This window comes from Sminthopsis crassicaudata, chromosome 4 (assembly GCF_048593235.1).
Source record: "Sminthopsis crassicaudata isolate SCR6 chromosome 4, ASM4859323v1, whole genome shotgun sequence".
NCBI classification, from domain to species: domain Eukaryota; kingdom Metazoa; phylum Chordata; class Mammalia; order Dasyuromorphia; family Dasyuridae; genus Sminthopsis; species Sminthopsis crassicaudata.
In genome coordinates, this window is record NC_133620.1 from 78,399,204 (window position 1) to 78,426,826 (window position 27,623).

General features: G+C 33.3%; 1 long non-coding RNA gene across 1 annotated transcript in view; it reads left to right on the top strand.

The window, feature by feature from the left end:
* LOC141565510 (uncharacterized) overlaps window positions 1–25,613 on the top strand; it is a 39,759-nt gene extending 14,146 nt beyond the window's left edge. The window contains exons 2-3 of the long non-coding RNA XR_012489044.1: window positions 25,341–25,391; window positions 25,513–25,613. This is a non-coding gene — a long non-coding RNA (uncharacterized LOC141565510). The remainder of the gene's footprint in view (window positions 1–25,340; window positions 25,392–25,512) is intronic.
* The last annotated feature ends 2,010 nt before the right edge of the window (window positions 25,614–27,623 follow it).

The window sequence follows — 27,623 nt, forward strand, 5'->3', positions numbered from 1 at the left end:
TTTTAATGTGGACGCTGCTAGATCCTGGGTTATCCTTATTGTGGATCCTCCATATCTGAATTGTTTTTTTCTAGCAGCTTCCAATATCTTTTCCTTTGTCTGGTGGTTCTTGAACTTGGCCACTATATTTCTTGGTGTTTTGATTTTAGGGTCCCTTTCATTAGGTGATTGATGAATTTTTTCAATGTCTATTTTACCCTCTGTTTCCAAAACGTCTGGGCAGTTCTCTTTGATAATTTCCTCGAAAATTGTGTCCAAGCTCTTTTTTTCCTCCCATTTTTCAGGGAGTCTGATTATTCTCAAATTGTCTCTCCTGGATCTGTTTTCCAGGTCTGTTGTCTTTCTGGTAAGGTACTTGACAGTCTTTTCAATTGTTTCATTTCTCTGGTTTTGCTTGACTCCCTCTTGGTTTCTCCTTGAGTCATTCATTTCCACTTGTTCCAGTTTAATTTTCAATGATGTATTTTCTTCACTCACTTTTTTTATATCTCTTTGTAATTGTCCAATTGAGTTTTTATCTTCTATGGAATTTTTTTCCATTTTATCCATTTTATTTTTTAGAGAGCTGATTTCTTTTTCCAGCTCACTAATCCTGTTTTCCTTGGAGTTGTTTACCTTTTCCAGCTCACTAATCCTGTTTTCCTTGGAGTTGTTTACCTTTTCCAGCTCACTAATCTTGTTTCTCAATGATTTGATTTCTTTATCCACTCTGTCTTTGAATGCATGGGATGACTTCTCCAGGCTTTCTTGCCAAGCTTCCCTTTCCTTTTCCCATTTCTCTTCCAGCTCTCTTGTGAGAGCCTTTTTGATTTCCTCTATGAGGTTCTTTTGTATTGAGGAGCAGCTTATATCCCTCCCAGGGGATACATCTGGGGACAGTCTGTTCCTAGTCTCCTCAGCATTTGAAGTCTGCTCCCTCTCCACACAGAAGCTGTCAATGGTTAGAGACCTTTTGAATTTTTTGTTCATTTTGTCAGAGCAGGAATCAAAGAAAACAAACTGACAAGAGAAACAATTGGTCTGTTTTGCCAGGGATGAGGCTGGATGGTATTAATGGGCTTCCTCTACAGACTGGGGGTAGGGCAGCAGAGAGCCACTAACAGAACAGCAATGACTGCACTGAGTCTGCGCTCTGAGGCTCCAAGAACGCACCGAGTCAGTCCAGGTGGGGGTTGGGGGTGGCCGGGCTCCGAGAGAAGCTGGCTTTCTGGGGTTTTAATCTTCACCTCTGGTGTTTACACCCTCTCCACCGCTCCTGGCTTGCTGCCAAGACGGAGCATCCACACTGGGGCAAAAGCCCTTTCACAGAAATGGCAGAGATCACACCCCTCCCCCTCAGGTTTGAGCTGTGTGAGCTGCCTGTCTTGCTCTGGCTGTCTGCCCTCAGTCTGTGCCCAGTCTGATTGACCCTCCCCCGAGCAAACACAGACCTTTTCTGGCGACTTTCAAGGATGTCTTCTCTTGGTGATAATTTGTGGATTTCTTTCTGGGTCAAGCATTAAGTCAGAGGCTTGTCATGAAGTAAGTTCTGAGAGAAAACAAGGAGCTCAAGCAGCTGTCTGCCTCCACGCTGCCATCTTGGCCAGAAGTCCCCAAAGAAATACTAAAGAGTGGAAAGGGACCTGTATGTGCCAAAATGTTTGTGGCAGCTCTTTTTGTTGTAGCTAGAAACTGGAAGTTGAATGGATATCCATCAATTGGAGAATGGTTGGGTAAATTGTGGTATATGAATGTTATAGAATATTATTGCTCTGTAAGAAATGACCAGCAGGAGGAATACAGAGAGGCTTGGAGAGTCTTACATGAACTTATGCTGAGTGAAATGAGCAGAACCAGAAGATCACTATACACTTCAACAACAATACTGTATGAGGATGTATTCTGATAGAAGTGGAAATCTTCAACATAAAGAAAAACCAACTCACTTCCAGTTGATCAATGATGGACAGAGGTAGCTACACCCAGAGAAGGAACACTGGGAAGTGAATGTAAATTGTTAGCACTACTGTCTATCTACCCAGGTTTCTTATACCTTCGGAAGCTAATAATTAATGTGCAACAAGAAAATGGTATTTACACACATATATTTTATCTAGGTTATATTGTAACACATGTAAAATGTATGGGATTACCTGCCATGGGGGGAGGGAGTGGAGGGAGGGAGGGTAGAATTTGGAAAAATGAAAAAAAAAAAAAAAAAATGAGGTGAAGATTCCAATGATCTGACAATATTGACGTATACGCCAACATTAATCATTTTAGAAAATATATATTTTTTTGATACTGTAAAAAAACGAAAACAAAAAAAAAAAAAGAGGCAACTACTGTGTGCTGTTATCATTGGGATCATAAACCTAAGAAGCAGCATAATTAATTATTTTTAAAGTATTTATTTGGTTATGTATATACATTTATTTTCCCCCTATTTCCTTCTGAATCATGTTGGGAGAGAAAAAAACAAAAAACAAACAAGCAAAAAAAAAAACAAAAAAAACAAAAGGGAAAGACCATTTGTGAAAAAGAAAAAAGAAGTAAAAGAAAAAAAAAAAAGGATTTAGCATATGCTGATTTGCATTCAGTCTCCATAGTTATTTCTTTGGATATAAATGACATTTTTCATCCAACTTTCTCATAATTGATTATCCCATAATCTTGCTGTTACTGTGTACAATATATTCTTGATTTCGTCTTTTTTGCTCAACATCAGTTTGTGTAAATCTTTCTAGGCCTTTCTAAAATTCAGCTTATCATTTTTTATAAAGCAATGATATTCCATTACTTCCAAACACTATAACTTACTCAGCATTCCTTAATTAATGAGCATCTAATTATTTTCCAATTCTTTGCCACCCTAAAAAGGGACTGCTACAAAAAAAAAATTTTGCACATATTGGCCCTTTTCCCTCCTTTATGATTTCTTTGGGATGCAGATTCAGTAATGGTATTGCTGATTCAAAGTGTAGTGTAATTAATTGAATTATAGGTTAAAGATAAAGATAGTACATACTTTTTTTTTTTTATTTTTTTTTATTTTTTTTTTTTTTTTTTAGAGTTTTTGTTATCTCCTTCCCTATTAAATAAAATGCCAGTTCTCTTCTTGGATTATGTTTCCAAAATTTATTGAAAAATTATTCCCAATTCATTGCCTTACTACTATACAGATCCTTTAGATACAACTAATTTATAAGGAATTTAACACAGGATTAGGCACTCCTCTATTCTGTGCCTCCTTTAATCTCTTCCTACCAAATCAATTAATTCACATGTATTATTGGATGCAGATCATGTATAAGCTTTCCAATCAATAAGTACCTTATCACCAGTCCCTGTTGAATTATCCCCAAAACTTTACTATATCCCAGCAAAGAGAAGTCTTTTGAATTATATTCTTCCTCCTTTTTTTTTTTTTTTTTCTATACAGTTGGGTGAGAGGGGAAAATGTTTTTGCATCATTTAAACAGACATTTTTAAAGGCAAATATGGAATTTGCTTTTGCATTTATTTAGCTTCCAGTTGTTCAAATTAATATAGAAGTATATTGATCTTTTGGACAAGTTGAATTAATTATAGATTAGTTAAGGGTAATATAACTCAACTATAAATTATGTAAACATTTATGAAATTCTTAACATATACCCAAATATAGACTGCGTGATGTGTAGAAGATGTTATGTTTTAAATTAACTTATAGAGAAGTTCCAGGACAAACAATAAACATATAGCTCATATTTACATAGTTCTAATGTTTGTAAAACATTATCCCACTTTATCCTCACAATAATTCCATGAGTTAAGCACTGTAGATATCAGGATTCCCATTTTGCAGATGAGTGAACTGTAACTCAGTAAGGTTAATTACCTAAAATTCCTCTAATTAGAGAAGTAATATAAGATTATTTCACTACTGACCATTTATGCAAAATTGTCACATCTTATTGACAGCAATATTCCTTTAAATCTCCATCTTCCTCGAGCCTCTATATTTATAAATTTTAACACCTTTTTCTAGGCAGGTAGACTTGAAATTTCAAAGTCACTTTTAGATTGCTTTAAGCTAATTAAAGAAAGTTTCAGAACTGCAAGAACAATTTAATACTGAGATTGCTACAATATGCCAGTCTTAACCTTAACTTTAATCATTCTCTCATAACTATTCTGCTGTAGGATATTTTACTTTTACTTTCTCATTAGGCTTATAAATCAAGGCCAGTATCTAGGGGAAAAAAGCCTTTTTTCCCACTGTAAGTTCTTTTTCATTATAATGGTGTGAAAATTCATGTTAATTTTTCACAGACTTGGCATTTACTGTATGTGAGATTCTGATCGTGTCAAAATCTTTGATTAAAGCTTTGGAGAATGTCTGAGGGTGGGCTGCTTGAGATTTCGTTCCACAAGCTTCTGTACTTCGTTTGCTTTCTTTACCAGTAGCATAGTCTAATATGTTACTTCCTGCTATCTGGAATTTTATAGTCCATGCTACAATGGGCCCCATTAGTATAGACAATTGAAAGGTGTCTGTGTTGGGTCAATTATAGTTCTAGAGATAGTCTATACCTATTTTGTGTCCAAGGAGAGGTGATATGAATTGGTTTCTAGAGAGCCATGAGCACTTGGTTTTAATTCCTATATCTGGCATATACTGTCTGTGTGATCCATAAAAAAATAATTGAACCTCTAACTACCTCAAGCAATACTGCAGAAGTAAACTAGCAAGTAATAGCCATGTGAATTTATATTGAAGAGAAATTTCCAGATCAGAATTCTTTGTTGTTGAAATAACACGTGAGTTACATATCTACTTTTTTTTTTTTTTTTTTTTTTTTTTTTTTTGGTGGGGGAGGTAGGGTTGAGGGAAATTGACAATTTTTAAAATGAAAAGACATACAACTGATAAACTAAACAGAATCAAATAGTATTGATATTCTCATCCCAAGAACAGACATATTGTATTACCTACATTTCAATTTAATTAAGGGTGCCTTGCATATATTATCTCCTCCATTCTCCATTTTCCATAATCTCTCTAAACAATATTTTGTGCACATTTCTGCCAGTTGAAATCCTAATCTTCCTTATAAGCCCCAGCTCAGTTTTTACCTCTTCTCTTAAACCTTCCTCCAAACTCTTCTATTAAGAAGTATTATTCTTTGAATTATTCACATCATCCTATTTCCTCTTTCATATGTGAATAATGATCATTAAACCTGTATTAAAGTATACATCTTATCCTTCCCTCATCTTAGTGCCCACTAAATTTGAATTTTCTTGAGAGTAGGATTTGTTTTGTTCTGTTTCCCCAAGTCTTATCAGAATGTTTCTAACTCAAAATTTATAATCTATTTGAGGTGGGGTGAGCATACATGTACAGAGATGAATGAATATAAAATGTATGATAATGAAGAATGAAGAAAATGTATGAAATATGTATCAACTTGGGGAACCAGAGAAGGCTTTTAAGGGAGTACCTGAGCTAAACTAAACAGATCTAGAGATTCCAAGTGGCAATAATAAGGAGATTCCAAACATGGGTGATAGCCTGTGCAAAGGCACTGAGATAGAAGTGGGAATGTCTCATAAAGAGAATAACAAAGGTTCCAGTTTCTCTATTGTTTGAGTGTTTGAGAGAATGTAATTTGAAATTTTTGAAGTGCTTGAACTACATGTAGGTTTATGGGTGGTAGGATAAAAGTTCTAGCTGGTTCTGTTACTCTGTGGATATTTACCTAGAAATATTTAGACAATTCAAGGATAGCTCTGAGAAGCACATACTTATTTTCATGTTCTCCAAACACAAACCAAGCACTGTTCCAGCAGACAATGTTCTTTAAAAATAGATGGGTGTGTTCCAGAGTGAATCAGCAGTTGCCTGCTCTAGCCCTGACATAGCTCAGCCTCTTTCTGATTAGATTCCAGGGGAAAGGATTTATTTTTTGCTCTAGATGAATGAGAGTTTTATTTTAAGCTGAATGGCCCTCTAGAACAGCTGGAATTTTGCATGGGAGGGCTGTGTTAAATGTGGGAGATTTGGCTAGAAGTACACATTCTGTGTTTGTCAGAGCTCATAACTCAGCTCCCCAAACATTTCTATGTCACCTTCACACATATATTAAAATGGTCAGTTCTTGATCTAAGGTGCCAATTATTACCATTTCTGCAGGAAAACCCAAACAGGTGGTCAAGAAACACACCACATACATACACGTGTAAACACATAGACATAATGTTTCAACATAACAGCAAAATTTCAACATTTCACTTCAGGACTAAAGAGAACAAGTAAAAATTTAACAATACCCTGCTATTTTACTTTAACAATACAATGCTATTACAACTAAATTTTGTAGGGCAAGGTCCAAGAGAGATTGAAACAACCTGAATTCCACTTTAGATTTCATAGTATTATGAGAAGTTTTCTAGAATTAAATGTGATCAGAAAATATTTTGTAACCTCAACTCCTCCAACAGATAGTCACATAAATCCAAAAATAGACATTGTATATCATCTAGTATAAAATACATATTCCAACAAAATTGAAACTTGATAACCCATGTCTTTCCTCTTTGTCTTTGTACAGGACATTCTCTGTGTTTATATTGTTTTTTTCCTCTGTCTTCGAAAAACCTTTTATTCCAAGCTCCCTCTAAGTTCCATGGAACCATTAATTCTTTCTCACAATCTCCAAAATGTTCCTTGTTTTAGACTTAGTGGTTTGTGTTTTGAATTCCCTCCTCATCTAGAAAAGATAAGATCCTTGAATTCAGGGATATTTTTTCTCCCAGATATTACACATAGTAGGCAATTATTATGTCTTTATTCTCTAAATGTTAAATGGTAACATAGACGTTTCATTTAATGTCTATGACAATTACAAAATAGAAATATTTCTCTTCTTGTTTTTAAGGGAAGAATATAGTGACACCTTTATTCCCTAAAGCATATTATTTTTTTTTTTTGGCACTGAAACAGATGCACAAATATTTTATTGTGTGTTTTTAATTGCAAACTGGCATATCTCAAGAAAAATAGAAGTACAATAAAGGAATAAAAATCCATAATTTTCTGAATATCTCCATGTTGGTGAGATTTTTTCATATTACCATCAAAAAAACATGAAAGCTTTCCTATGGTAAATGAATAATTTCACAAATTAAATCACATTTTACACAAAAAAGTATATAAACATCTTTTCAGAAATTAATTTTCACATAATTAAATTTACTTTTGTCCTTTTACTTTCATTTTCCATTCGGATTATATAGTCAACTTCTTCAAGACTGAATTCTATAACTGTTCATGCAGATAAGATTTAACAAAATACATAGTTGAACAAAGCCGTAGTTATCTACAGAAAAAAGAAGATTTAGTGAATCCTTTTGCATATTAATAGGTCTATTATTTTGTTAATATGTACCTGCAGCTATCATTGACCTTCAGTGATTCTCTTTGAGATTATGGGTACTTGGAGGATTTAGTAAGTGGAGTTAACATATGCCCTAAATGTTTTAAAGAACAATGAAAAATTAGTGAAAAAAAAAATCAAACTGAGAATTTAAAAGGCTAGAGGATAAAGTTTTATACTTGTTGAATATTATCTAAAGACAAAAAATATAATACTGTAAATGGAGAAGACTGGGTCATTATATTAAATAGAGAGATAATAGATAGACATTCCAAATGCTATCCTAATATTAACATGTTTAAAAAAATCTAAAAGAAGGCTTCTAGCTTAGTGAATCATTTATTAAATATTTATGGGAAAGTTTGAATGAGTAATGGAGGCAGGGATGGGTGACAATAAGCACTGTTAAAGAGCTTTACCTGGGGCAGCTAGGTGGCGCGGTGGATAGAGCACCAGCCTTGAATTCAGGAGGACCCAAGTTCAAATCTGGTCTCAGACACTTAACACTTCCTAGCTGTGTGACCCTGGGCAAGTCACTTAACCCCAGCCTCAAAAAAAATAAAAAAAAATAAAGAGCTTTACCTTCATTCTAGTCACCAGGATTTAGGGATTTTGACTCTTTTCACTCACCATCATCACTCACATGTATAATCATTTACCAGGCCATATTGATAATGCCTCCAGAACATGCTTTCCATGTTCATTGTTTATATTAATATGACAACTACCCTCATCAAAGCCCTCATCATTTCTTACTTAATAATGAAAAAAAAAGTCTCTTTATTGGCCTTCCTACTTTTAGATTATTGTCTTTCCAGTGCATCCTCTATGTCTGTATAATTAATATTTATAAACCATAGCTGTGACCTTTTCAATTACCTGCCAAAGAAATTCATGTCCCTTTTAATTATTGTGATAAAATATAATTCTGCTTTCTTGAAATTTGAGAATCTTCACTATTCCAGGTTGATTATGCATTTTTCTCAATTATCATCAAGTTCATTGCTTGCAATTTTTCCTCCTTGCCATCTCACCTTCTCTTTGCTTTTGCATGATCTGGAATGCCTTCATTTTCACCACCTTCTCATAAGTCCCCTACTTGTTAAGTCTTAGTTCATTATGCTCTAAATGACATTCCCATATCTTACCCAGGAAATAATTGTGATTTACTGCTTATGTTTATCATAGTTACTTATTGGTGTACATTTTCTTTTTATTCAATAGATTATAGAGTTTTGGGGAATAGGGATTTTTTGGTATTATATTTTACCTGTAGAATCTGACATAGTGCTAGATACATAATAAGTAATTTAAATGATGATTTTTAAAATACACTAGAGTAATAGAATCAAATAAAATCATTTGAATTTTAGAAAAAAAAATTAAAAATCAAATGACAAGGCTATCAAATGCTCACCATTTGAGTATGATCTAACAGTCAAATATGAAAAGAGATTTGACATATTGTAGCCAAATAGTATTTCCCTTTATTCTAGACTGACTAAAATAAAGTATCTTTTTCTTCTTCCTTCTCTCAAATTCCTCAATTCGCAAGTTAAGTGACTTGGTCAGAATCACACAGCTATTAAGTGTTAAGTGTCTGCAGATGGATTTGAACTCAGATCCTTCTGATTCCAGGATGTAGTGTTCTATCTACTATACCATCTAACTGTCCCATCAAACTTAAAAGAAGCAAAACAAAACAAAAAAGTATAATATTACTTCCTTAGAAAGCATATCTGAGGACAATTAACTTGCCTCTATTAAACATGTATTTTTAGTTGGAACTAAGTTTTAGATTTAGTCTTGAAGCTTGGATTTCATTGTCTACTGTAAAATATTCATGCAATAATCAATTTCTGAGATAACTTCACTTTCAAAGCCATCTCAGAATCCCCATGCATAATAATTATTTTGCTAGAATTTTTCATTTACACTTACTATCAAGTGTGAATTGATTAATAGTAATCATGATATTTACACAGCTACAGATATGTGAGAAGAGCCAATTAAAGTTATTCAATATTTTTAGTGAATCTTCTATCGATGAAGCTATTTTATAATAAAGTTTGTCATGTTAAATCTTCATAAATCATATTCGATAGTATTAATATGTGTCATACAGCTCAATAGCCAGGATTCTATGAGTCTAGCTAACTATTCATGGAGAGTAAAGAGTTTCTCTGATAAAAGCTCTTTTTCACTTGGCAGAAGAAAAATGTTGATAGACTTACCTTGAGGAAAAATAATTAAATGAAAGACACTTCTTTGTTGTTGAAAGATCTTTTTACTGAACTTTTTCGCTACTTTTATTAAGCCTGATAAAATCAATCAATAAATTAACAGGTGCTTATTAAGTCTAATATATGACAGGCATTGTCCTGAGGATGTAAGTGCAGTACTTGGATCAATGCCTTGTCAAGCAAGAGGGGCTTATGTAGCTCAATGAATATATGAGCTATGCTAAGCAGTGTTACCCAAGATGAAGTGGTCATAGTGTATGACAAAAGGTAGTCCACTGGAGAAGAAATAAAGACTGTTTCAGTAGCTTTGCCAAGAAAACCTTATGGACAGTATTAAAATGATAAACGATAATGACACTGGAAGATGAACCTCTTAGGTCAAAAGGTGACCAACACACTACTGAGGAAGAGTGGAAGACAACCCCATGTCGCTCCAGTGCTAATGAAGTAACTGGGATAAAGCCAAAAGAAAGCTTAGCTGCACATGGATCTGGGGACTAAAGAAAAGGCTGATGCTATAAAGATCATTATTGCATAAGAATGTAACATGTTACATCTGTGAACCAAGGAAAATTGGATATGGTCAAAAAGGAGATGGAAAGATTAAACATAGATATTTTTGGTGTCAGTGAAATAAAATCATCAGGAATGAGTGAATTTAATTCAGGTAATGATTACATATACTATTGTAGGCAAGAATCCCTTGGAAGAAATGGAGAAGTCTTCAGAACCAATAAAAGGAAGAAAAAAACAGTAATGGAATTTAATCTCAAAAACAACATAATGCTATTTGTTTGAATCTAAACCAAATCATCCAACATTATAGTAATAACATCTCTGCTTCAATAACGAATGCCAAAGAGGACCAACCTGATCAATTATATGCAGATATGCAAAATAATGTGAAAATAACATAACGGGGTGTAGGGATAAAGTCATATTCATCATATATGATTGAAAAACTAAAGCAATAAATCAAAAGATAGTTGGAATAACAGGCAGTTGACCATGGAGTACAAAATGTCTAAGATTGGACTATGAGAGAATAAAAATTTTTTACAACTTTATAATACAGATGTAGATCTGGTATGACTAAGTCACCTTCCTTTGCCTTTTTTCCACCATTAATTCCCTTGACTTTCTTGACTTTTTGTTCTTTTAGATGAATTTTGTTATTTTTCTAGCTCTATAAAATAATTTTGATCATTTTATGTTTATAGCATTGAATTAATAGATAAATTTAGGTAGAATTGTCATTTTAATTTTATTAACTTGGTCTACCTGTGAGGAATTTATATATTTCAAAATGTTTAGATCTAACCTTATTTAGAAAGTGTTATATAATTGTGTTCATATAGTTCCTGGGTTTCCCTTGAAAGGTAGACTCCCAAATATTGTATGTGATCTACAGTTATTTCCATGGAATTCTGCTGCTGGACTTTGTTATCAATATATAGAAATGCTGATTATGTGGATTTTTCCTATATCCTGCAACTTTGCTAAAATTTGTTAATTTCAAATATTTTATTTTAACTGATTCTCTAGGATTCTCTAAACAAATCATCTGCAAAAAGATAATTTTTCCTTATTGCATATCCTTATTTCTTCAATTTTTATTTCTTTTCTCATTGTTAAAGTTAAGATTTCTAATATAATATTGAATAATAGTGGTGATAATGGTCATTTTTGTTTCACCCTTGATCTTATTAAGAATGTTTCTAATCTATTTTCCCCTTTGCATATTATGTTTGCTGACAGTTTTAGATAGATGTAACTTAGCATTTTAAAGAAAATTGCATTATATTTATCTATCTAGGGTTTTTCATAGAAATTGTTGTATATTGTCAAAAGCTTTTTTTCTCTGTATCTCTTGAGATAATCACATTATTTTTTTTGTTTTTGTTATTGATATGATGAATTATGCTTCCTAATATTAAATTACCCTTGAATTCCTGACATAATTGCACCTGGTCTTAGTATATTATTCTCATGATAAAGTAATGTAATCTGTTTTCTAATATTTTATTTAAAACTTTTGCACTGATGTTCATTACAAAAATTGGTCTATAATTACTTTCTCTGTTTTTGCTCTTCCTGGTATAGGTATAAACAACATATTTATGTCAGAAAAAAGAATTTGAAAGTACACCATCTATTCTTTTCAAATAATTTATATAATACTAGAAGTAATTGTCCTTTTAAAGTTTGGTAGAATTCACCATCTGGTCCTGGAGTATTTTTCTTAAGGAATTTATTAATAGGTTCTTTTTTTAATGGGATTATTTATGAATTTTTGTAAATCTGAGCAATTTATATTTCACTTAGATTGTCAGATATATTTCCTCTATGCTGGTGGTGAATACTAATAATTTTATTTCTTTCTCCTTTTTTTTTTTAATTAAATTAACCAAAGATTTATTTTATTGTTACTTTTTGAAATAAACCCAGCTTTTAATTTTATTTATTACTTCAGGGTGTTTTTTGTTTGTTTGTTTTATTAATTTCTTCTTTGATTTTCAGAATTCTTAGCTATTTAATTGGGGATTTTTAATTTGTTCTTTTTCTAGCTTTTTTATTTGCATGCCCAATTCATTGATCTTTCTCTATTTTTTTTATGTAAGTATTCAGAAACTCCCCCAAAACTGCTTTCAGTGCATCTCATAAGTTGAAGTATGTTATTTCATTGTCATTCTCTTAAATTAAATTATTGATTTTTTTCTGAGATTTGTTGTTCTTTGGGATTAGATTATTTAGTTTCTAAATAATTTTAGTCTATTTTTCCATGGTCATTAATTACATGTAATTTTTGTTGCATCATGATCTGAATAGGATACATTTAATATTTCTGCCTTTCTGAATTTGATTGTAAGATTTTTATGCCTTAATATGTCATCAATTTTTGTGTAGATGCCATATTTTACTGAGAAGAATGTTTATTCCTTTCTATCCCCATTCATTTTTCTCCAGAGGTTTATCACATATAACTTTCCTAAAATTGTATTCATCTCCTTAACTTCTTTCTTACTTTGCATTGAGATTCACCTAGTTCTGAGAGGGAGAGGTTGAGATCCCTCACTAGTATAGTTTTTCTTTCTTTTTCTTTTTGAAACTCAACTTCTCAAAGAATTTGGCTATTATACCACTTGATACAAATATGTTTAGTATTGATATCATTTCCTTATCAATGGCACATTTTAACAAGGTATAGTTTCCTTCCTTGTCTCTTTTATTTAGATCTGTTTTTGCTTTTGCTTTGTCTGAGATCAGGATTATTATTGCTGCTTTAGCTTTGGCTGAAGCAAAATAGATTCTGCTCTAATCCTTAAATTTACTCAGTATGTGTCCCTGCTTTAAATGTGTTTCTTGTAAACAACATATTGTAGGGTTTTTGTCTATTTTCTCCTTGCAGTTTATGAAGGAATTCATCATAGTCATATGATTACCAACTGTGTATTGCTTTCCATCCTATTTTGTCCCCTGTTTATACTTTTTTTCTATTTTTCACCCTGTACCTCTTTACCAGTGTTTTGTTTCTGACCACAGTGTCACTCAATTCATCTTCTCTTCTATCACTCCTCCCCTTACTTTCCTTTTTTCCTAACACTTTTCCCTCCTTTTTCTTTCTTTTTTCTCTTATTTCCTTATAGTGTAAGATAAATTTATATACCAGTGAATATTAATGCTATTCCTTCTTTGAGACAAAGGAATAAGATTAAGTTTCAAATAATGATCGTCTCCTTCCCTGATTTTCCTCTACTGCAATAGGCCTTTTTGTGCATCTTCATGTGATTTAATTTACCCGATGTTGCTTTCCTTGTCTTCTTTAATTAGAATGCTTTCTCTATCCTTAATTTTATTTTTACATGATCATATCAAAGTCAACATGCTCACACCTTTCACTTATGTATATCGTTTTCAACCACTTTAATAAAGATACAAATCTCAAGTGTTCCAAGTATCATATTCCTGTGTTTGGGTTGATATTTAATAATAATAATAATAATAACAATAATGTATTGTTGTTGTTGTTGTTGTTTCCTTTACATTTTTCTTTTTATGGTTTTCTTAAGTCTTGTCAGCTCTAGTCTTTTTATCAGAAATAATTGAAAGGCCTCTATTTCATTGAATAACTATCTTTTCCTTTGGAAGATTATGCTCAATGTTTCTTGGTATTTTTTTTTTTTTTTACCATCCAGAATCTTATATTCTAGGTCCTTCAATTCTTTAATGTAGAAACTGTAAAATTCTGAATAATTCTTACTCTGGCTCCTTGAGAGTTGAGTTGTTTCTTTCTGGCTGCTTGCAGTATTTTCTTCTTGGCATGATTATTCAGGAATTTGGGATCTCTTTCAGGAGGAGATCAGTGAATTCTTTAAATTATTATTCTACCCTTTTGTTCTATGATATCAGGGTGTTTTCCTTTATCATTCTTGAAAGATGCTAGATAGTCTCTTTTTTTGATGGTGGCTTCTAGGTCATCCAATAATTCTTAAATTATCTTGCCTGGATCTGCTTTTCATATTTGTTGTTTTTCCAGTAAGGTATTATATATTTTCTTCATTTTTTTTTTCATTCTTTTGATGTTGTATGACTGATTCTTGATGTCTCAAAAACACATTGGCTTAAATTTCCCAATTCTAATTTTAAAGGAAGGATTTTCTTCAATATGTTCTTTCCCATTGTATTAATTTTACTTTTTCAAGGAGTTGTTTTTTTTTTTTTTTTTTTTTTTTTTTTTTTTTTTTTTTTTAGTGTATTTTTTCCAATTTGGCCAATTGTGTTTTTAAAGATGTTTTCTTCAGTCGACTTTTGTCCTTTCTTTTCTAACCTGTTGATTTTCTCTTGCATATCACATGTCTTTCCCAATTTCTCTTCTCCCTTTCTTATTTGAGTTTTAAAAACTTTTTGGTATCTTCTAAGGTTTTTTGGGCTTAAGGCCAATTTATACTCCCCTTTGAGGTTTAGTAGGTAGACATTTTGTTCTCTTATAAGTTGGTCTTTTTTCTTCCCTGTCATCAGTATGTTTTTATAATCAGGATTAATTTTTCTTCCTCATTTTTTGCCTGTTTCATAATTTTTAAAGTTAAGCTCTGCTCCTGGGATGCAGGGGAAAGAGTTCCAAGTGTCCTATGATGAGGATTAGGGATTTGGTCACTAGCTTTGAGTGTTTAGGGTCTCAAGAACTGGTGACTTTCTCACTAAGCTGGGGGAGCTAAGCTTAGTTGTTACAATTGTTGTTTGCCTTCCAAATCTCACATTTAACCTTTTTCTCTGTGACTAGAGGCTCTCCTGCTAGTCTGCTATGCCTCTGGCCTTTGGAGCAAAAATGGAGGGGTCTTTTGTTTGCTGATATATACTGTGGCTAAGATCCTTCTGCTGGCTTGTCTACCATACCTGTGCTGTGCTCTCCTTTTGCCCAAGTGAGAAAGACCTTTCCTGAAGTCCTTCTCTGTTATCTTAAATTGCAAAATTAGTTTACTCTTCCTTTTTGTAGGTTTCCTTGCTTCATAATCTATTTAGACACTTAATTGAACATGGTTTCTAAGGGCTATTGAGGAGCCAGGAAACTTCTTGGCTTCTCTCAGTCATCTTGAAGAAAGGTATTTAAGAACAATTATCAACAAAAGACTTAACAATGAAATATATTATCTCATATTCCAAGGATATTGTTTAAAAAACTATTCTTTCAGAGTCTAAGTTTAATGAAAGAACAAAGAATTATTAATGGGGAAAAAAAGGCTTTTAACAATTAAAATTTTTAAGTCGAAGCTTAAAATTTCAGGATAAATGAAGGAGTAAGAACTGAATTAATATTATATGAATTAAATAATATACATGTATTTATATATGTGTGCATATATATACATGCATACATATGTATATATAAATATACCCGCATACATGTGTGTGACTTATAACATACATATCTGAATCCTTCATGAATTGATATTTTTAGGAGTGAGGCACAACAGAAGACCTCAAAAGCAAACAATGACTAATCAGTAATGACCAAATAAAACAAAATAAGGAAAAAGTGTTTAAGATATAAGATCTATACATTCTCAGCATAGGAATATAAAAGAGACTTTAAATTAATTTTAGCAGCATAAAACAATAACCTATAATACTTGTATTTTGCAAAGTAAAGAATATTTTGGGATATGGTAGAATATAGTTTTCACATTAATATTGGAACCAAACTATTGAAGCACCTCAATGTCCAGATATCCTACCCAGCCAAATGCAGTCCTTTTGGGTTCAATATGGATCTGTTGAGCATCCATTCCTCTGAGCAAGGCATAGTAACAGGAAGTACGTTCCACAGGAATATTAGTGAGAGAAATTATTTATGATTTGGGAAAATCCAGAATCCTTTTTTTCCTAAAGTCTTGACTTCAAAATTTCAGTCTCTTGAAGGACTTTACTTATGATGAGATTGGCTTCAGACTCCAAGCAGGGGGAGAAGCCATAGTGCTCTACTCAGGTTTGGGTCAGGATAAATTCTTTGAATAGATTGCCCAAGGCTGGGGGTATTTTTTTCCCTTTAATTCTAGAAACATTCCTTTCCCTAGAAGACATGAAATTTCAAAGGAATATTTTAAGTATCAAAATACAAAAGTAGAATAATATTTAAGTTAATCCACACTGGGACAAAAATTTAAAAATAAGAAAAAAAAATTAAACATTTCTTGGACAAGAAAACTACTAAGACAAAAGTTGAAGAAGTATTAAGAAAGGAGAAAGGGCCATGCAACTCATCTTTATCCAAGCAGCAAAAAGGAAAGCTAACAAGGGAAAGGAATTATTTAAGAGACAGAGACAGAGTGAGAGAGAGATCGTTGCAATTTATGAAAAATTCCAAGGATTTGAAATAGAGTAGATAAGAAGGAGTTGGAGGCAAGCTTATGGGAATAGAATACAGTCAAATTATTAGAAATGAAACTAATACAAGGAACAAAATTCTGACTTAAAATAAGAAAATGGTAGAAGTCAATACAAAAGAAATTGAGGAAAGTAAAATCATACTTTTAGTATGCCAACATTGAAGGTTATCTTTAATTTTAAGGCAAGTAAATGGAGAGCAATTAGAAAGCATGGCCAATCTCTTAAGTTCCTCTAGGGAAAATGAAATGAGAAATGGCTTGGCTATGGAATTTGAAGTCTATACCCAGGCAGGGCAGATAATGTGCTTTTTCCATCTGGTTCTTTAAGGCCTAGATACCATTTTGGTCCTACAATTGCTCATCAGTTTCTGTCTGTCATTACCATAACCCCTGCTTTCCTGCCTAAAAAGAAATGGGTCCCCATTCCTTATGAATTTTAATTTTAATCATTTTTCTTTTTAAAGTGACTGACTTTAGTTAGTCTTCTTAAGGGTATGTACATCTTTATGGTTCTAATGCTTTACACAATGCTTCTGTATAATAAGTACTTAATAAATGATAACTGAATAAGTTAAATTTTGACCTGTGACTAACATATATTTTTCCTATAAAATTGAGGAGTATTTATTTATCCTTTAATAACAGCACCACAAAATCATTCCTTTTTCTGGTACATGTACATAAAGCCTCCAATTCATCTAATCATTTCTTGTACTATAATATATTATTTGAATGATTTATTATTGTCTATTTACTTATAGAAAAAAAATTAACAAATTCTGTCCTAATGAACAAACATGCTGCAATGTTAAAATGCAGCACATTTTACAATACAACACAATATAGAGTATATAGAGTACTCTATTCTCCCTTTGTGTACTCCCTGGGAAATTTCAGGGACAAAACAGAACCACACATTGGTGGACTGGATCCATCTGAAACTCCTCATGCTGAGCAGTCCCTGTCCATATCTTCCTGAAATCCTTCAATTTGCCTCTATTATTCCTTTATCTTTTGGGTCAATTGCATTACTGATTCATTTGAAGTAGAGATGATTGATAATTCATAGCTTACAGTATCACAGAGAAAGTATTCATGGTAAAAGATGGGATTTCATGACAGCAACAAGATTGGGATCCTAAAAATGGCTATGTATTTCCTAAGTGTTTTAACCCAAATTTTCCTCCTCACTTAATTATATTATTGGATCATTATTCATATTAATAATTAATTAAGCTATTGCTGGTGAACTGCAAACTCATTTGTCTAGCTACAAAACTACAATCCGAATAATCGGGGGGCGGAGCCAAGATGGCGGAGAAGAAACACACGACTCTGTGAACGTCCTCACTCCCTCACAACCAATTAGATAAATTAAGTCTCAAAATAAGCCCAGGACTCATAGATACCACAAGGACTGGAAGCACGACTTACCAGCTGAAGAGAATCTGGAGTTTCAACAGAAAAGGTCAGTCCCCAGGGGAGGAAGAAGAGAGGCCAGCACAGACGGCTGGGTGCTAGCATACTCTGCCCATTGCTCTGGGAAGGGCTCTGGGATCAGAGAAGCCACTAAGGTAAAGGAATCTGGCACAGGCTGTTAGCTCTTCTCTGCTAATTATTTAGCAGTTCAGAAGAGAAAGCCAAAATACTTTAAAAACTCAGATTAGATTTTCCCCGGATCCTGGAGGTGACTCAGCAGATCTCGGCACCAGAGGTTTGGCCACAGCTACCACCTGAGAATAGTTAAGAGATTGACAAGTGGGTGGATACAGCCCAAGGCAACACACACTGCCTAGTTTAGCTGGAGGGAGTGGAACTCAGCTCCAGGAAGTCCCAGAGAAGCGGAACCTTTGAACTAGGGACCGTGGTTTCTGGCAGACACTTCCAGTTTGAGCACAGGGGCTTTTCACATCACTTGCTGCAGACATCCACGCCCCACCCGGACACATAGGCTGGGCTTTGTGCTGTCTTTACTGTTCAACGCCCTCGGGCACAGCAGTGCTAATCACCTCTGAGGCACTTCCAGGGAGGGGGTGGGGAACTCTCTCCCAGAGCTCTATCTTAGCTCAGGCACAGGAGCCCCTGCATCCATCCAGTCTGGGAGGAAGCTGGTAAAGAAGTAAATAAATAATTTCCTACCCCAGGGACAGACCCCAAAAGATTTTTTAAATATGAGCAAAAAAGCCAGAAAAACTATAGATTCCTTCTATACAGAGAAAGAGCGGGTATCCAACCCCGAGGAAGTTAACAGCAGAGAGACAGCAGATAACAACCTAAAGGGGAACGATTCCTGCCCCCCATCACATAAATCTCTCCTAGAAGAAACTTTTAAAAAATTGAGGGAGTTTGAAGAAAAATGGGGAAAGGAAAGGGAAGCTATGATAGAGAATAACAACGTCCTGAAATTGGAGTTGGAAAAAATAAAGAATTCACAGGAGATGCAGGGAAACAAAATTTATGAATTAGAAAAGGTTAAAAAAACACAGGAAAGTAGGATTTCTGAATTGGAAAAGATAAAAAAAGTCTCAAGAAAATAGAATTTCTGAATTGGAAAAAGAAAATAATTCTCAAAAAAAAAATTAGGGAAATGGAAAAAAATTCAATAGAGCAAAATAATTCATTTAAAAACGAAATTGGGCATTTACAAAAAGAACTAAAAACTGTGAAAGAAGAAAATAACTCCTTAAAAGTCAGGATGGAACAAATAGAAATAAATGATTCACAGAGAACCCAAGAATCAGTCAAACAAAACAAAAAAAAAAAAAAAAAAAAAAAAAAAAAAAATGAGAAGCTGGAGAACAACGTCAAATACTTACTGGGAAAATCTGTAGACCTGGAAAATAGATCTAGGAGAGATAATCTGCAGATTATTGGACTTCCAGAAAACTATGACCAAAAAAAGAGCCTAGATTCTATTTTACAGGAAATTATCAAAGAGAACTGTCCAGAGATAATAGAAACAGAAGGGAAAGTAGATGTGGAAAGAATTCATCGAAGTCCTTCTGAAATAGACCCTAAAAAAAGAACACCACGGAATATAGTGGCTAAGCTGCAGAATTACCACACAAAGGAGAAAATCCTGCAAGCAACTAGAAAAAAAAAAAACAATTTAAATACCAAGGTGCCACAATAAGGGTCACCCAAGATCTGGCTGCCTCCACATTAAAAGATAGAAGGGCCTGGAACCTGATATTCCGTAAGGCAAAAGATAAAGGACTGCAACCAAGAATGAACTACCCAGCTAAGTTTAGCATCTTTTTCCATGGAAGAAGATGGTCATTCAATGAAACAGAGGAATTCTATATGTTTCTAAGAAAAAAACCAGACTTAAAGAAAAAATTTGATCTACATCCACAAGACTGAAGAGAAACAGAAAAAGGTACACAGAACCCTTGAGAACTGTAACTCTGTTGTGGGTATATAAAAAATACTCAAGGATAATTTGATTTTACTGATATAAAAGAAAAAAAGGGGGGGTATAGTAAAGGGAAGGAGGTCGGTTCAGAAAAAGGGGAAGGAGTGATAAAAAGAGGGAAACTACATCCCAGGAAGAGGCATAGAAAATACACCATATCTGAGGGAACTTAGTGAGGGGGAGAATCATTGTGTGAATCTTACTCTCATCAGGAGAGGCTCAAAGAGTAAATAATTAACATATTTGTTTTTCAGATAATTTTCTCTCATGTCATTAAAAGGGGGGAGAGGAAAAGGGAAAAGGAAAAGGAGAATAACTGAAGGGACTTGGAGGGAGGGGGGAGGGATCCTAAAAAAAAAAGAGGGAGGGTTGTGTGTCACAACGGGGGTCTGTAAATTAAATATTGGGGAGCGGGATCAGGGGGGTCAAGGGAAAAAAGCATAATCTGGGGATAATACGATGGCAGGAAATACAGAATTAGTAATTTTAACTGTAAATGTAAATGGGATGAACGATCCCATCAAACTGAGACGGATAGCAGATTGGATCAAAAAACAGAACCCTACAATATGTTGTCTACAGGAAACACACTTAAAGCATGGAGATACATACAAAGTAAAGGTAAAAGGTTGGAACAGAGCCTATTATGCTTCAGGTAAAGCCAAAAAAAGCAGGGGTAGCTATCCTTATCTCAGATCAAGCAAAAGCAGAAGTAGATCTCATTAAAAAAGATAAGGAAGGAAACTATATCCTGCTGAAAGGTAGCATAAATAATGAAGCCATATCAATACTAAACATATATGCACCAAGTGGTATACCATCTAACTTTCTAAAGGAAAAGTTAAGAGAATTGCAAGAAGAAATAGACAGTAAAACTATAATAGTGGGAGATCTCAACCTTGCACTCTCAGATTTAGACAAATCAAACCACAAAACAAACAAGAAAGAAATTAAAAAAGTAAATAGAACATTAGAAAAACTAGGTATGATAGACCTTTGGAGAAAACTGAATGGCAATAGAAAGGAATATACTTTCTTCTCAGCAGTTCATGGATCCTATACAAAAATAGACCATATATTAGGACACAAAGATCTCAAAATCAAATGTAGGAAGGCAGAAATAATAAATGCCTTCTTCTCAGATCACAATGCAATAAAAGCTACATTCAGTAAAAACTTAGCGGTAAATAGACCAAAAAGTAATTGGAAACTGAATAATCTCATCTTAAAGAATGACTGGGTGAAAGAGCAAATTATAGAAACAATTAACAATTTCACCCAAGATAATGACAATGATGAGACATCATATCAAAATCTTTGGGATGCAGCTAAAGCAGTAATAAGGGGAAATTTTATATCTTTAGAGGCTTATTTGAAGAAAATAGAGAAAGAGAAGATTAACGAATTGGGCTTACAACTTAAAAGGCTAGAAAAAGACCAAATCATAAAGCCCCAACCAAAAATTAAACTTGAAATACAAAAAATTAAAAGGAGAAATCAATAATATTGAAAGTAAAAAAACTATTGAATTAATAAATAAAACCAAGAGTTGGTTTTATGAAAAAGTCAATAAAATAGATAAACCTTTGGTAAATTTGATCAAAAAAAAGAAAGAGGAAAATCAAATTGATAGTCTTACAAATGAAAAGGGGGATCTTTCCACCAATGAAGAGGAAATTAGAGAAATAATAAGGAGTTACTTTGCCCAACTTTATGCCAATAAATTTGATAACTTAAGTGAAATGGATGACTTCCTCCAAAAATATAGGCTTCCTAGATTAACAGAGGAGGAAATAAATTGCTTAAATAGTCCCATTTCAGAAAAAGAAATAGAACAAGCTATTAATCAACTCCCCAGGAAAAAATCCCCAGGGCCAGATGGATTCACATGTGAATTCTACCAAACATTTAAAGAACAATTAGTCCCAATGTCATATAAATTATTTGAAAAAATAGGGGATGAAGGAGTCCTACCAAACTCCTCTTATGACACAGACATGGTACTGATACCTAAACCAGGTAGATCGAAAACTGAGAAAGAAAATTATAGACCAATCTCTTTAATGAATATTGATGCTAAAATCTTAAATAAGATATTAGCAAAAAGACTTCAGAAAATCATCTCCAGGATAATACACTATGATCAAGTAGGATTTATTCCAGGAATGCAGGGCTGGTTTAATATTAGGAAAACTATTAGTATAATTGACCATATTAATAATCAAATTAATAAGAACCATATGATCATCTCAATAGATGCAGAAAAAGCATTTGACAAAATCCAACATCCATTCCTACTAAAAAATTTGAGAGTATAGGAATAAATGGACTATTCCTTAGAATAATCAGGAGAATATATTTAAGACCTTCAGTAAGCATAATATGCAATAGAAATAAACTGGAACCTTTCCCAGTAAGATCAGGAGTGAAACAAGTTTGCCCACTATCACCATTACTATTCAATATAGTACTAGAAACGCTAGCCTCGGCAATAAGAGCCGAGAAAGAGATTCAAGGAATTAGAGTAGGAAATGAGGAAATTAAACTATCACTTTTTGCAGATGACATGATGGTATACTTAGAGAACCCCAAAGACTCTGCTAAAAAGCTACTAGAAATAATTCAAAATTTCAGCAAAGTGGCAGGATGCAAAATAAATCCACATAAATCCTCGGCATTTTTATATATCACTAACAAAATGCAACAGCAAGAGATACAAAGAGAAATTCCATTCCAAACAAATGTTGAGAGTATAAAGTATTTGGGAATCCATCTACCAAAGAAAAGTCAGGAATTATATGAGAAAAACTACAAAACACTTGCCACAAAAATAAAATCAGATTTAAATAATTGGAAAGACATTCAGTGCTCTTGGATAGGCCGAGCGAATATAATAAAGATGACAATACTCCCCAAACTAATCTATTTATTTAGTGCTATACCAATCAGACTCCCAAGAAATTATTTCAATGACCTAGAAAAAATAACAACAAAATTCATATGGAAGAATAAAAGGTCGAGAATTGCAAGTGAAGTAATGGAAAAAAACTCAGAGGAAGGTGGTGTAAGTGTACCTGATCTAAAGCTATATTATATAGGAGCAGTCACCAAAACCATTTGATATTGGCTAAGAAATAGACCGGTAGATCAGTGGAACAGATTAGATACAAAGGACAAAAAAGGGTACATATATAGCAACCTAATCTTTGACAAACCCAAAGATACCAACATTAGGGATAAAAATTCATTATTCGGAAAAAACTGTTGGGAAAACTGGAAATTAGTATGGCAGAAATTAGATATGGATCCACACTTAACACCATATACCAAGATAAGATCAAAATGGGTCCATGATTTAGGCATAAAGAGGGAGATAATAAATAGATTAGAGGAACAGAGGATAATCTACCTCTCAGACTTGTGGAGGAGGAAGGAATTTATGACCAGAGGAGAACTAGAGATCATTATTGATCACAAAATAGAAGATTTTGATTACATCAAACTAAAAAGTTTCTGTACAAATAATACTAATGCAAACAAGATTAGAAGGGAAGTAACAAATTGGGAAAATATTTTTAAAAACAAAGGTTCTGACAAAGGTCTCATTTCCAAAATATATAGAGAACTGACCCTAATTTATAAGAAACCGAACCATTCTCCAATTGATAAATGGTCAAAGGATATGAACAGACAATTCTCAGAAGAAGAAATTGAAACTATATCCACTCACATGAAAGAGTGTCCCAAATCACTACTGATCAGAGAAATGCAAATTAAGACCACTCTGAGATACCACTACACACCTGTCAGGTTGGCTAAGATGACAGGAACAAATAATGATGAATGTTGGAGGGGATGTGGGGAAACTGGGACACTAATACATTGCTGGTGGAGTTGCAAAAGAATCCAGCCATTCTGGAGAGCAATCTGGAATTATGCCCAAAAAGTTATCAAACTGCATACCCTTTGAAACAGCAGCGCTACTACTGGGATTATATCCCAAAGAAATACTAAAGAGCGGAAAGAGACATATATGTGCCAAAATGTTTGTGGCAGCTCTTTTTGTTGTAGCTAGAAACTGGAAGATGAATGGATGTCCATCAGATGGAGAATGGTTGGGTAAATTATGGTATATGAAGGTTATGGAATATTATTGCTCTGTAAGAAATGAACAGCAGGAGGAATACATAGAGGCTTGGAGAGACTTACATCAACTGATGCTGAGTGAAATGAGCAGAACCAGAAGATCACTGTACACTTCAACAACAATACTGTATGAGGATGTATTCTGATGGAAGTGGAAATCTTCAACATAAAGAAAAACCAACTCACTTCCAGTTGATCAATGATGGACAGAGGTAGCTACACCCAGAGAAGAAACACTGGGAAGTGAATGTAAATTGTTAGCACTAATATCTGTCTGCCCAGATTGCATGTACCTTTGGAATCTAATGTTTATTGTGCAACAAGAAAATGATATTCACACACATGTATTGTACCTAGACTATATTGTAACACATGTAAAATATATGGGATTGCCTGTCATCGGGGGGAGGGAATACAGGGAGGGGGGGATAATTTGGAAAAATGAATACAAGGGATAATATTATAAAAAAATATATATATATATAATAAAAATTATTAAGTAAAAAAAAAAAAAAGAAAGAAAAAAAAAACTACAATCCAAAATCTCAATAAGATACATTTTATCTATTTGATTTTTCAATAGACTTCTTTTGAATATACATTTAAGGAAAGAAGGCTTTCTAGCACCTAAATTCTTAATGTCATTACTGATAATACTATTATTGCTAGTACCACTACTGCTTCCATTGTTGATATTGCTTCTTATACTTATGTAGCTACTTCAGCTGCTGCCAGCATCTTGCATTTACATAGCTCTTGAAAATTTGCAAAATGTTTTTGCAAAGCTATCTGGTTAATCTTCAAACAATCCTAATAGGTAGGTATTTTTCCTAGTTTGCAGGTGTGGAAATTGAGACAAAGATAAAGATATTTTGAGGAGTCAATGATAAAATGTTTACAATGCATTTAGTATGCCTTCTAGAACATAGTTGGTGCTAAATAAATGACTGCTTGGTTTCCTTTCTTCTTTACAAAATTGCTCTCTGGGTGGAAGAAGGGAAAGTCTACCTATCAGTAGAAATGTTGAGATAAATAAAATTACAAGGGATAAAAATATAGATACAATTTCATCTATATGTATCTCCATATTAACCTTTCATCCATCCATATTTGGTCTAATAACATTCTCATACTCTCTCCATCCCTTTCTCTTTTTTTCATTCTTTTCTTCTCTTTTTATTTCTTTTCTTGTCTTCCATTTTTGTCCACTAGCAACAGCAACAATAAAGATGATAATATTTTGTTTCTCTAGGTTCATGATCCAGGGAGGAACTCTGCAACTTCATTGCTCCAAATATCTCATGTATGACTGGGTAAACTTTGTCTACTAGTAGCTAGTCCTCCCCCCTCATTTATTTTTGTTTTGTTTTGTTTTGTATATGCCCACAGTAAGTGTTTGACTTTTTTTATTTTATTTTTTTCAGACAGAGCATATAGTTCAAGATTGGGACTTTGCCTTCCCCCCTCTACTATAGAGACCATTATGAAGCCCTGAATCTTCTCTATGAAAAATATGATTTAAGATAAGTTTTTTAAAACTATTAAAGAAAAAGTGGCTTGGCATGAGGCATCTAAAGTAGAACACTGAGTGGTGGTAATCCAAATAGTTTGAAAGAACAGTTTATTGTTAGAATAACCTCAGTACATCTGTCACCCATTAGGAATAATGATAAAAAGGTTTGTGACTAATGGTTTGTTTCTCAAATATTCAAGAGGAAAATAATATTTTGAGAATTTAAAAACCTCAAATACATATATACAAATTATTAAAGATTACTGAAGAAATAAAAACCAAAGACACTGATTCTTTAGCAGATTCAACTTCCTTTTCTATTTTGTACTCCTGCACTTTTTCTTTCATTCAGAATTTCACTCTGCCTGCATCTCCCCCTGTTTGTCTATCTTTATCTATCGCTATCATTTTTTTCTGTCTGTCTTTCAGTCTCTATCTATACCTCTCTCTCTTGGTCTTTCTCTGTCTTTGTCTCTCTCGTCTCTTTGACTCTTTTTTTTTAAATTCTCTGTCTCTGTCTCTGTGTCTATTTCTATGTCACTCTTTCTCTGTATCTTCTTCCTCTGCCTTCTTCCTCTTCTTCTGGAGTAAATTGCCAAACATGTTTAGGAATATGTGCAAAAGCTATTTTTTTTTTTTATGACACTCATGAGGCAAAGAAGGAAGTCTTTCTGCAGAGAACAGGCAAGATTGCTTAAGGGTTTTAACCCTAGGAGACTCATTAGATTAAGTTTACTGTGAGTTAAAATTATTTTTTAGTGCTTTCTATTTTCCAGTAAGAACCTAACATTTATCTACATGAAAGCATATGAAAAATGAAAGAATATTTCTACTTTGAATTTAATCTACTTTTGAAATATCTTTGCATTGTGTATACAAATTGAAGAATGAGCATGAGCCCCTTAGGAAAACAATACCTTCTCATTTTTGTATTAAATAGTTTATAGAATATGGACAACAATAATTAAACAACAATGACTGCTTGATAAAATACAATTTAATTTCCATTAAAATACCTTTGTCATGTTCAACAATGTAGGAGATTTTAACCATATTTTACTTTTCCCCCAATTATATCAAGAAAATTTTTAGCACTCATTTTTCCAAGATTTTGAGCTTCAAATTTTTCTCCCTCCTGCCCTTCCCCTATTCCTAAAGTGGAAGAGAATTTGATATAGGCTATACATGTGCTTTCATTTCATTTTTCCTTAGTCACAGTTGTAGAAGAAACAGATTTAAATAAAAAACAGTAAAAAATGAAAGTGAAAAATGCAAACTGATTTTCATTCAGAGTTTTTATCTGGATGTAGATATCATTTTCCTTTGTGACTCTTTTGTACTTGTCATGAGTCATTGTATTGTTGAGAGATGCTGAGTCATTTGTAATTGATCATCCTGCTATGTTGTTGATCCTATGTACAATATTTTTTTTCTGGTTCTGTTCATTTCACTTTGCATCAGTATGCACAAGCCTTTCTAGTTTTTTTTTTTTAATTGAAACCTGTCCATTCATCATTTTTCATTATGTAATATTCCATTAAATTCATCTATCACAGTTTATTTAGCCATTCCCCAATTCATAGTAATCTCCTCAAGTTCTAATATTTTGCCACCATGAAAAAAGCTGCTACAAATAAATGAATGAATAAATTAATATATTTGCATATGGGTGTCATTTTCCCTTTCTTATGATCTCTTTAGAATACAGACAAAAAGTGTGCAGCTTATCCTTTGAACAAAGTTCCAAATTGCTCTCCAGAATTGTATCATTTCACAATTCCACCAAGAATGCATTAATTAGTGTCCCAAATTAATGCAATAGATTTTAAAGGATTTTTCTACCACTCTTTTAGAGTATAACTAAAAGTACACTATCTTTGAATTCCCAGTATTTAGCACAATATCTGAAACATATGACTTTATTAAATGTTTATTTACAGTCATTGACTGAATATAGCAGGCCCAAAAGAACTATTTCTTAAGCAAACATCATGTGTAAGTGCACACACACACACACACACA